Here is a 10,895-nt window from a genome sequence, read left to right as displayed (position 1 = left end):
CTGTGTCTAAATTGCCTTGGTTTGCTCGAATTGAGTTTGGTTGACATAGACCTATGTAACTATAGTTAACATACTTGAGTTTGTTCAATAGGAAAAAAAAGTTTGCAGTTTAAGTCACTTATGTACAGCATGGAGAAATGCAAATTTGGATTGTTAGAGGGCAAATTCCTAAAATGTGAAGGGGAGGGGGGGTTGTGGCTTTTGGTCAGAATTTTTTTTTTCTTTCTTCATTTGGTAAAGTATAAAAAGGTTTCACAAGCCACTCTTGGGGTCTTTTCTGCCTGTGCAGTTTAGGATATAAACAGACTAATCTAACCCCAACCTCCAAGTTGGGTAAAAATGTATTAAAAGAGTAAGTAAATAACAAGAGAAAGCGATGGCTGTGCTGACCACAGGATATCAGTGTATAGCAATAAAGAAAAGGAAAATCTTGAACTTCTTAAGTGGTGTTAATGGCTTTAGGAAGGGGCACACAATAGCTCTAAAGGGTCTCCTGGAGTCTTAAAAGCATTTTTTTCTTCTTGAGAATATCTTATCAAATATATATTTTTAATAGTCACCAGGGGTTCCTGTTGCAATGAGGAACTTTTGCAACACATTGCATCACTCTGCTTTCTATGCCTACCTGAATAAAATTATTTGACCTGTAAATTAAAAACCCTAAACTAAATGTTGTCTGTGTACTGCGGCCAATATGTTATTCTCTTCTTTTTTAGTGGGCATGTGCCATTTGCACATTTGAATCTAATCTACAGATACAGAGACATTTTTAAATGGTAAATAGTGAAAACTGTTCCAACAGATAACCTCCCCCAGTTTCCTGAATCAGGTAAACATACCCACTTCCTACCTAACAAAAGAAACACTGTTTTCGTACAGCAGACCATGTTTCATTTATTTCAGACATCAGATTATGCATACAAAGCCTGGTGGCAGGAATGTTTCTTTCACAAAGGAAAAATGTGTTTAAAGAGTTTATACCTCATGCAAACACAATCAGTACATTTTTTTCCTCTGAATTATTATTATTTTTTAAATCTAGTTTAGTGGCAACTAACAAGACATACTTTGTTACAGACAATGGATATTGTCTTGAAGCAGACAACTAGAATGAAGTCGCTGGCTGCTCATATAATGCTGTTATTGCTATGTGGTGCAGCTGAAATGCACACAGAAGCATATTACAAGCGTAGAGAAGGGCTTGGCCATCTCCTATTCTGTTGAGTTGGCCGTAGATCTGCAGCGTCATTTGTCTTTTGCCCAGGTTATTATGCGGGCTGTCAGGGACAGTGAGGAAGGGGACAGCAGTGTGTCCGCTGGCCAGCGGGGAGCAAGGAGTCTGTTTACAATGAAACAGCAGGGAGCTGTGGGAATATGGCCGCTCCAGCAGCACCTGCCAGGCCTGGGCATCTAACACAGCTCTAGAGGTTTAGGGAAAGCTTAGCAAGGTCTCATGGGCTATAAGCCTCAATGAAGGTCTGCGAAGGATTTACTCACTGTGTTTTCAGTGGATTTCAGATTTTAAGAGTATACTGGGATTCACAATGACACTGGGGATGGTTAATTGCAGATCAAGTATAACTTCAAACCATCTATCATTCACTATGAGGGAAAACTATAAGAAACTACACAGAATTACAAAACATGGAAACAATTTCCAAAAAAAGGTCAAAGCTTACAAACCAAAACTATCTGGAATTAGTATTGACATTTTATAAACTTTACTGAAAAGTTTCTATGTTTTTCATTTGCATGTATCAGATGAAAAATATTGCAATAATTTTGAAGAAAGGTAACATTTTCCAACTGGACAATCTGTTGTACACTGATGAATACACTAGCACATGGTGTATTTAAAATAATGGTTATCTGAATGCTTTAAGAATGGAATTTATGTTTGTATTATCTTTGCCTTGAACCTTTAAAAACTTGATCTATCTGCAGCTATCCTTTGTGCTGGTATCGCTCATTACAGTCCTGTAATCATTCCTTTACTAAATATTTTTTGCCCATAAGCCCAGCAGTGGTTAGTAGTGCTTTAAGCAGTACAGAGTGTGTGTCGCTGTGGGATATTGCCACATCTTGAGGTCCGTTGAGAGGGCCCGTATTGTAACTATACAATGGCTATGAAATATTTTCAAATTTAAAAACACACTAACAACAAGGTTTTAAGATATCTCTCTTTAATATACCGGGAATATCGTTATGGGTGAGTCAGTGTACCAGTTTTGCGGTTTACCGTGGTTTAGGTATAATAATTGTTTTGACTTTGCATTTTTCTACTACAGACATCAACATTCTTCTACAGGAAACATGTAGGGAGATCTTTTTGTGAATCGTATTTTGATAATAGTTTTGAAGAAAACTGTCAATGAATACAAGTTTTAATGTCTCAATAGTAGATAAAAGAGACTGCAGGATTGCCTTCATATTCTCAAAGTCGTTTAGTTAAGTTATTTACAGTATTCAAACTTTTTTTTATGTATGGAATAAATCTTATTTTTTGTGAAGTGCCATAATTTAGGGAGTAAGTAGCAGGATTCAGAAAAATATAGTGTTATACGTCCCCACGTGTTGCTACAACTGTTTAAATAACATACCTGTAATTTTTCTTTTCATTTTTAACATCCTGACAACTTTTACATCCTTACACTTATAACTTTAAAGTCTGTTTCAAAGCTCTTTTCAAAATGGTCGCTCTAGTGCACTGGGGTTTGAGATCAGTCCTCTGTCTAAATCAGTGACTTTTCTATTCTATACCACATCATGGATCATTATTGCTGTGTTACCTGTTTGACAATGTGGGCAAGAGATCAGTGGACTGCAGCAGACATTTTGAAAAGACATTCAAGTTTTAGTGTTAGTGTAAAAAGTTGTGAGGATGTTAACAATGAAAAGACAAATTACAGGTACGTTATTTATACAGTTGTAGCAACATGTGGTGATGTGTAACTATATTTTTTGGAACTACTTACTCTTTAAGTAGTTTACTGTAGTATTTCTCAATTTTCTGTAAGCCTTCATTTTATAACTTGCATGATGTATTGTGTACTGTGATATTAAGGTTAACATGGAAAATACTGTCCCACCCCTATCAATCAATCAATCTTTATTTTATATAGAGTCTTTCACAGAGAAATGCATAATACATGCTATACAGTGGAAAGTACATAATAAATGATAGTAGCATAGCACATGAGATATCGTCACAGCTATGACATCACAAAGCCCACTGAAATGAATAGGAGGACCATCCATGCCATTGTCAAATATATATATACACCGCTGTGCAAAAATCTTTGACAAGTCATAGAACTGGCAGAAGGCAAAGGTGTCGTTGTCCATCCATCAACAGTCCAAACCACCAATAGTCCAATTTCTGTGTTCTTGTGCATATTGTAGACTTTTAGTCTTGTTCCCCTTTCTTAACATAAGTATTCTTACTGCAACACATCCTTGAAATCCTGATTTCATGACCTTTGTACTGTTGATTTGATGGACAAGGACACCTATGCCTTCTGCCAGTTCTGTCAATTGTCTTCAAACACTTGCCTTCTTTCTTTTCCTTAAGGATGTTATATTAAAATATTGCTCATCCTTGTTAGACAGCTTTTTGGGTCTTCCAGTCCTGGGTTTGTCAATTACAGATGATGTTTCTCTGTACTTGTTGATTATGCTGTGGATACAGGGATGGGATGAATACAGCAGGTTCCGAATCATTTTCCTTTAAAGTCTCACTGAACCGACACATTTCAATTGAAAGCCGGTTAAACTTTTAAATCACACAATTAGACATTACACATTACTACTGTTATGCTTAAGTGTTTATAATGTGGTAATTGGCTACACAAAACTTACCTGGCTACAGTTTAAAAGACGACAATTTATTTTTAATTGAAAGCACTTTGGAGATTATACACACAGCACCACCTAATTGTGTGATTTAAAAGTTTAACTGGCTTTCACTTGAAATGCATCTGTTCAGTGAGACCTTAAAGGATTCGTATTCATCCCATCCCGAATATATATATATATATATATATATATATATAACACACACACACACACACACACACACACACACACACACACACACACACACACACACACACTCTTATGGAAATAACCTATAGAAAGTCCTATAGTAAATTGGTCAAATCCTATAAAATATCCTTTATATTTCTTTAAAACCTTTTTAGTCCTATAGAGTGTCCTATAGTACCACTATATGATCCTATAGGACATTTCTGTAAGGGTATATATACAGTGCCTTGCAAAAGTATTCAGACCCCTGATCAATTCTCTCATATTACTGAATTACAAATGGTACACTGAAATTTCGTTCTGTTCGAAATTTTATTTTAAAACGCTTAAACTCAAAATCAATATTGTAAGGTGAAACTGGTTTTATGTTGGGAAATATTATTAAGAAAAATAAAAAACTGAAATATCTTGCTTGCATGAGTGTTCAACCCCCACACATTAATATTTGGTAGAGCCACCTTTCGCTGCAATAACAGCTTTAAGTCTTTTGGGGTAAGTATGTACCAGCTTTGCACACAGTGTCGGAGTGATTTTGGCCCATTCTTCTTGGCAGATTTGCTCCAGGTTGTTCAGGTTGGTTGGACGATGCTTGTGGACTGAAATTTTCAAATAGTGCCACAGATTCTCAATGGGATTGAGATCAGAACTTTGACTGGGACACTGCAGGACATTCACCTTTTTGTTCTTGCACCACTCCAATGTTGCTTTGGCCTTGTGCTTGGGATCATTGTCCTGCTGAAAGGTGAATTTCCTCCCAAGCTTCCGTTTTTTAGCGGACTGAAGCAGATTCTCTTGCAGTATTTTCCTGTATTTTGTGCCATCCATTCTTCCTTCAATTGGAACAAGATGCCCAGTCCCTGCTGATGAGAAGCATCCCCACAGCATGATGCTGTCACCACCATACTTCACTGTAGGGATGGTATGTCTTGAGGCATGGGCAATGTTAGGTTTGCTCCACACATAGCACTTTGAGTTTTGGCCAAAAAGCTCTATCTTGGTCTCAACTGACCACAAAACCTTTTCCCACATCGCAGCTGGGTCACTCTCATGCTTTCTGGCAAACTCCAGACATGCTTTCAGATGGTACTTTTTGAGTAATGGCTTCTTTCTTGCCACCCTCCCATACAGGCCAGTGTTATGCAGAGCTCTTGATATGGTTGACTGGTGCACCATTACTCCACTCCCAGCCACTGAACTCTGTAGCTCCTTCAAAGTGATTGTTGGCCACTCTGTGGCTTCTCTCACAAGTCTCCTTCTTGCTTGAGCGTTGAGTTTTGAGGTACTGCCTTTTCTTGGCAGTGCCTGGGTGGTATGATGCAGCTTCCACTTCCTGATTATTGATCCAACTGTGTCCACTGGGATATCCAAACACTTGGATATTATTTTGTACCCTTTCCCTAATCTATGCATTTGTATTACTTTATCTTTAACTTCTGTAGAATGCTCTTTGGTCTTCATTTTCCTTCAGATTCACAGCCTTACCAATGATCCTTCAACAGTGGGGTTTTTATCCAGAAAATGTGACAGCAACTTTAATGGTTCACAGGTGGAGGCCAATGGTAAGGTAATTGTGTCCTCGTTAGGGCAATTTATTTCACTGGTGCAAACTGGGAGCTTCCACAGTAAAGGGGTTGAATACTTATGCAAGCAAGATATTTCAGTTTTTTATTTTTCTTAAAAATATTTCCCAACATAAAACCAATGTCACCTTACAATAATTGATTCTGAGTTTCAGTGTTTAAAAATAAAATATCAAACAGAATGAAATTTCAATGTACCATTTGTAATTCGGTGATATGAGAGAATTGGTCAGGGGTCTGAATACTTTTGCAAGGCACTGTATATATATATATATATATATATCACCATTGTTGTTTTTGTGTCTACTTTAATTTTAACCTCAGTCTCTCAGATCCAATAAAAAATGAATTTACCAATAAAACTGACCCAGGCACTAACAAGCTGCAAATGAACCAATTAGCTCAGCCTGGGGGCACTGCATGGCCTCTTCTGCTATTCTATACAGATTTAAGTAGACTACAGAATTTTAATAGCTTAGAAAACTAGACAACTTGGCTGGATGTTAGAGCTCATTGGGGGATCCACATTCCTTATATACCTGGGAACCAATTATTACTTGACTGATTGTAAACCTTAGTAATAAAATAAAATGAAACACTTTTCTTGGCAAATTCTGCATTTAGAAAACAAATGACTGTTATCACTATTATGTGCAGTTGTCCTGATTCATAGTGACCTATCTGGTATCAACTCCAAAAGGCAGCTTTTGATATACTGTGTTAAATCAAAATATTAGGACTCCTGTAGCCACTGTAGTGCAACAAACCTGCTTTCTAGTGGCACTATTGCATCACCAGCATTTTTTAATGAACTTGTCTGTAAACCGTATTGTGTGGTTGAGGGGTTCTTGACCTAGAAATATTATTGTTTCCTATCCCTGAGAAAAGACACAAGTTTGAATGTTGATATTGAATGTTTCATCACTTTAATCATCACTCTGTGGTAACCACAAACCTGGTGTTACCAAATTCACTGCACTACCCAAATAAATCCAGGTACAGTGGCTTGCGAAAGTATTCACCCCGCTTGGCATTTTTCCTATTTTGTTGCCTTACAACCTGGAATTAAAATTGATTTTTTGGGGGTTTGTATCATTGATTTACACGACATGCCTACCACTTTGAAGAAATATTATAAAAAAATATTTTTTATTGTGAAACAAACAAGAAATAAGACAAAAAAACATAAAACTTGAGCGTGCAGAAGTATTCACCCCACCCAAAGTCAATACTTTGTAGAGCCACCTTTTGCAGCAATTACAGCTGCAAGTCTCTTGGGGTATGTATCTATAAGCTTGGCACATCTAGCCACTGGGATTTTTGCCCATTCTTCAAGGCAAAACTGCTCCAGCTCCTTCAAGTTGGATGGGTTCCGCTGGTGTACAGCAATCTTTAAGTCATACCACAGATTCTCAATTGGATTGAGGTCTGGGCTTTGACTAGGCCATTCCAAGACATTTAAATGTTTCCCCTTAATCCACTCGAGTGTTGCTTTAGCAGTATGCTTAGGGTCATTGTCCTGCTGGAAGGTGAACCTCCGTCCCAGTCTCAAATCTCTGGAAGACTGAAACAGGTTTCCCTCAAGAATTTCCCTGTATTTAGCGCCATCCATCATTCCTTCAATTCTGACCAGTTTCCCAGTCCTTGCCGATGAAAAACATCCCCACAGCATGATGCTGCCACCACCATGCTTCACTGTGGGGATGGTGTTCTCGGGGTGATGAGAGGTGTTGGGTTTGCGCCAGACATAGCGTTTTCCTTGATGGCCAAAAAGCTCAATTTTAGTCTCATCTGACCAAAGTACCTTATTCTATATGTTTGGGGAGTCTCCCACATGCCTTTTGGCGAACACCAAACGTGTTTGCTTATTTTTTTTCTTTAAGCAATGGCTTTTTGCTGGCCACTCTTCTATAAAGCCCAGCTCTGTGGAGTGTACGACTTAAAGTGGTCCTATGGACAGATACTCCAATCTCCACTGTGGAGCTTTGCAGCTCCTTCAGGGTTATCTTTGGTCTCTTTGTTGCCTCTCTGATTAATGCCCTCCTTGCCTGTTCCAGGAGTTTTGGTGGGCGGCCCTCTCTTGCCAGGTTTGTTGTGGTGCCATATTCTTTCCATTTTTTAATAATGGCTTTAATGGTGCTCCGTGGGATGTTCAAAGTTTTGAATATTTTTTTATAACCCAACCCTGATCTGTACTTCTCCACAACTTTATCCCTGACCTGTTTGGAGAGCTCCTTGGTCTTCATGGTGCCGCTTGCTTGGTGGTGCCCTTTGCTTAGTGGTGTGCAGACTCTGGGGCCTTTCAGAACAGATGTATATATACTGAGATCATGTGACACTTAGATTGCACACAGGTGGACTTTATTTAACTAATTATGTGATTTCTGAAGGTAATTGGTTGCACCAGATCTTATTTAGAGGCTTAATAGCAAAGGGGATGAATACATATGCACGCACCACTTTTCCGTTATTTATTTTTTAGAATTTTTTTAAACAAGTTATTTTTTTCATTTCACTTCACCAATTTGGACTATTTTGTGTATGTCCATTACATGAAATCCAAATAAAAATCAATTTTAATTCCAGGTTGTAAGGCAACAAAATAGGAAAAATGCCAAGGGGGGTCAATACTTTCGCAAGCCACTGTAGTTCTTTATATTTGCTAAATATCCGTGCTCTCCAAATAAACTTCAGGTAAGTAATGTAGACCCTGTATAAAGGGTAAGGGCAGGGCATGTGAATAATTCTTTCCATTTATTCTGCTTGGTGATTTTAACTTACAGCGGTCTATATGCTTAGCGTAGTCTGCATTTTTAAATTTGGTCTGATCTCCCGTCAAAGTCTGACAACTTTTCAGTCTTAACAGTCCATATAAATAAACCTGGAAGCAAACGGTTAATCTCCATTTTAATAATATTGTGTAGGAACAAGTCTTAATGTTACAGATTTTTTTTTTAAGGCATAACGCTATAAACATCCCAGCAAGTTTAACATATCACAGAATCCAGAGGAGAGCCGAGAATGTGCCTGAGTAACACGTTCTAATAGGGGCTGAGGAGTGGGCACTCTTCCAAACTCACTCATCGTCAGGTCTGAGATTTATGTGTGATGTGCGTGAGAGGTTTAACCGCTACCATTTGTAGGCCACTTTAATCTAGAGAACCCTTGTGTGTTATTATAAACAGCTGGAGTGAAAAAAAAAAATCTTACCAAATCACAGTCATGAGAGGAGGAGACTCTCTAGTGATGTATCATTATATTAGTCTGGCACTATATGACCTTTTCTTTTAAAATAAGAATGACAGTAGAATGGCCCACTGTTTTTATTTTCATATAGAATACAACTTGATGCTATTGCATAAAATTGACAAGCTTTTAGTGTGATATAATTATTACTTCAGAGTTTTTCTTTAGTTACTATCAATATTACTGTTAACTTATTAATGCAATTAGTATACTTCAGAAAGTTCAGTGTAATTCTTTATGACTATTACAGGTATGAGTGGGTTCTTTATTAAACTGTAATTATATATATTTTTAAGACCCATCCCACATTTCACAGAATGTTCTGAAAGTGCTTCTGGCATGTTTTCCTCGTCTTGGATTAAAAAACAAACGATTTTGCTCAAATATTTAAATTCTTTATAAAACAAACTCCCTGTTAGTATATTTACGTTTCGTTTAGATTAATAACTCACAGAGACCATATATCAGTACTGTGCTGTACAATTGATGTGTCAACTGTGTATATTTATGTTGCAGTAATTAAAGAAGAAACAGTGAGGCTGTAAAAAAAAATTAAAAATAAATAAATAAATAAATAAATTGCTTTATTTATTGTTTTGTTTAAACAAGGAAGCTTCTGAAGTCATAAGAAAACATGTGTGAAAGGGTGCTAGTTAGGCAGATAGAAATTACATATAAATAACATTTTTGTTGATGTTATTCTAGTTATTTCCTAATTGTTTTTGTTTTTTTGTTAAACATAGACATGATGCAAACTGTGCCCAAGTTTCTCTTAAGAATTTAGCCAAAACTATTTTTGTGTTGCATATATATTTTTACTGGGTCGCCTGGGAAATGCTGCAACGACCCTGTTATTTATGCTAAATCACATCATAGAATTCCCTGTTCTTTTCCCAAGACATATAATATCCAGATACAATGACAAAGAGAGGGTATGTGTGTGCCAATAAATACACATCCAAGGAAGTGCCAGGGGAAATTATATGGTCAAGTATTGTGAGTGTTTTTATAGGAAGCCAGGATATCCCTGAGCAAAATGAAAATAACAAGGGAAGGCTTGTGCACATCTTGCTAAAAATTCCTTTGAAGACACCTGTCAGTTTAAAAAAATATATATTCTGTGTTGTTTTTGTATATAGTGATGTAAAATGTACTAAGCAGTACCATTCCAATTAAAACAAAAGCTGCTTCCAAGAGGATCGGCCTTAATTCAGATAAACATTAAGTTTATCACATCCTTTAAAACAAACTAAAACCACACCATTATGGTGTTATACCTGAAGTTCATCTTTAAAGCCAACAGGTATTAAATTATTGCAAATATTGTAACAGAATACTTTACTCTCATAGATCTGGTTTAGTCGGCACCAATCCAAACTTAAAACAGGCTTAATGAAATTTAATTAATCTTGATTCTTTCTTTTTTTTTGCAGATAACCATCTCCTTGTTTCTTCTTTACAAAAGCCCTTGTTAGTTCCAATGGCAGACACATGAAAGGGATTATTAAGTCACTCTTCAGATAACATTCCAGTGTCATGCATGAAAATAACTAAATAGATTGCCAAGTTATCTATATGTGAATTGTTTATTTTGTTAGTCGTGGGTTTTTCCAGATATTGTGCAGGAACACTTTCAAATAAGCCATGCCTAAAAGCTAAAAATGAATGCCAAACTGAAATCAGAACCAGTATGCTGTGTTTAACTTGACTCCTTGGTGTGAAAGGAGAGCTTGACGACTGCTCTGAAGGCCAGACTGTAAAAGAATGCTATCAAAATCCTTTCATTGCAATGCCATCTTCATGCTGTCTCAGCAACTACAGGTGAAATGATATCCCAAGCATTACTTTGTAAATACCACATGTTTCCAATATCTTGGTGCCAAACATGTCTTCACATTATTTCAACACACACTCTCTGTGTGGCACGGTGCACATAATTATGACTTTTGTCTATTTAAGAAATGTTGATCTTCAGGGCATTACAAGTCATCAGCTCAGGCAGAGGATGAATGTATGTATCCCTTC

The sequence above is a fragment of the Polyodon spathula genome, chromosome 7, assembly GCF_017654505.1.
Source record: "Polyodon spathula isolate WHYD16114869_AA chromosome 7, ASM1765450v1, whole genome shotgun sequence".
Taxonomy (NCBI): domain Eukaryota; kingdom Metazoa; phylum Chordata; class Actinopteri; order Acipenseriformes; family Polyodontidae; genus Polyodon; species Polyodon spathula.
Note: the sequence above shows the minus strand (reverse complement) of the source record.